The sequence below is a fragment of the Mastigoproctus giganteus genome, chromosome 5, assembly GCF_048544385.1.
Source record: "Mastigoproctus giganteus isolate SK-2022 chromosome 5, ASM4854438v1, whole genome shotgun sequence".
In the NCBI taxonomy this organism is placed as follows: Eukaryota; Metazoa; Arthropoda; class Arachnida; order Uropygi; family Thelyphonidae; genus Mastigoproctus; species Mastigoproctus giganteus.
In genome coordinates this window covers 77,874,596-77,876,841 of record NC_143579.1, presented here as the reverse complement: position 1 = coordinate 77,876,841, position 2,246 = coordinate 77,874,596, and positions in this window count along the sequence as shown.

Below are 2,246 nucleotides of genomic sequence, written 5' to 3'. Positions count from 1 at the left end.
TAACCATGCTCTAATCCCAAATTTTAAAAGTAGTTCATTACCAAATAAAGTTGGTTTTAAACAGTTTAGTAGTACTTATAAAATTCTTTAAGTAACTTTTTACATAGTTAATCATCAGCTGTTTATGTCTCGGGGGTCTTATTCTATGGGGGGGGAATTAAATGTTAATTTTTTTATAAAAAAACTTTTTCCTTCATGTCAATTTAATTAACATAAATTAAATAAAAAAAGAAGCGAGAAGTTTAATGTGGAAACACAGTTCCTTCTCAACAAAAAATATGATTTCTTGACAGGGAAATTAATTTCATCTCTCCCAATGTATCTTACTGGTAAGGACATTCAAAAAAAAAAAATTAAGTGCATCAGTTTCATGGATTAATCTTATCATCTTTTAAACCTCAGCTTATACCCAGAAAAATTGAATAATTTAATATTCATAAAATAAATATTTCTAAATACTAAAGGAAACAAAATTAAATACAGCAGACTCTCGATTAACCAAGACACTTCAAGACTGCAAATTAAAAAAAAAAAAATCAACTAGAAATAAAAAAAAAAAAATTCAAGTAATAACTAGAATAGGTATAAACAGATATTTTCCAAGTCGTAAATAAGTGACAAGCGGCATTATAAGTCGTCATTGGGAGATTGATGTATCTATTATCTTGCAGTCCCTGCTGTCTTCACATCCGCCCCTCAAAAAAAATAGAGACCAAATGTTTAGTTTGTTTTAGTGCATCGCGTTGATTGTTGTGTTCAGTTGCCGTGCAAAAAACAAATTTTGTTTCGTTATTTATGTCAGGGATGTCCAGAATTTTTTTTATAGTAATTTTTTTTTTGTGTGTGTGTTTAGAAATCGCGAAAATGATGGGTAAATGCAAAAGTTGCATTTTCAGTTAAACAAAAACTTGAAATTATTCAAAAGTTTGAAAACGGTGCATCTGTTAAATCTCTAAGGAATCATTATAATAAGGATGTATCAAAATGGCCAAACATTAACAAGTATCGCACGGAATTCAAATTTGTCAGTAATAATATAGTAGCAATATGTTATTAGTCATTCCCGAGTTACGTAAAACTTGACAAAGTAAGAAGTCCTGGAACGTATGTCGGGGACTTTTGTATTTTCGGATTAACCGGGAAATCGGTTATCCGGGATTTGTTTTTTTTTTACCATCTATCTCGGAAAATCGAGAGTTTACTGTATTACTCTACACATTCAAGTCTAAATGATTTTCAGTGTTATGTATTAATCTTATTTTAATAATATTAAATTAACATTATTAGGTTATAAAAGAACTTTTGTTTAAAATTATTTTCCCAGATCCATATGAACACTGCTTCTAAGTGAAAGATAAATTAGTTATGTAAGACAAACAATTCTTGGGTAAACACTGATGAATTTCTAAGCAGCCATAAAGTTTATAAAAAGGAGATACACTAAATTTTATAAAATGCCATAAAATAATAAAAAATGCATAAATTATTCAAATCTTAAGTCTTGCTGATGATGAGATTGTTTCTTGTACAAGGGTCAGTACACTAATAAATCTTGTTCAGCAATGCCATAATGGCATTATACTGTAGACATTAATGCAGTCCATGAGCCATAAGTACTGCCCACAAGCCTTTCTGGGCTTTACATTACTGCTTTAAAAAGAGTGAAAATATTATCTTCTTAATAAAAACAATCGGTATTATATGCCACCCCCAAAAAAAAAAGAAAAAAAAATTTCAGCTTTTAATTTTCTAAAACTTCAGATTTTTACTGAAAAGATAATGTAATAAACACATTTGTATTCAATATCAGACCTAGATGATTTTTTACATATAAAGTTGTACTATTCCTTTGTTCCCCATATTCCAAGGCAAGCAGGCATAGCACTTATTCAAAACAAAGTCAGAAGCATATATCATACAAAAATACCTAGTTGGGGCACTGTTGAAGTCTTTAAAATCTGTCTTTTAGACCATCTTAGCCTTGGGTGAAACAGATATGATCTTTATTTAATTTCCCACATATGAAAAAAAAAAAAAAAAAACTTGTGGGAAGCAAACAAAATGAAATATACAGCCCACAGTTGGACTGAAACATTGAACTGGGCATTCCCAGAGTATTTTATCAACATATGCACAGATAGCTAATACCTAATGGCAAGGAACAACCCCATACACCTATGTAGAAGAGCTAATCAAGTTTCAGAAGGAATGACAAATGTCATCTGGGGGAAATTAATACAAATAGT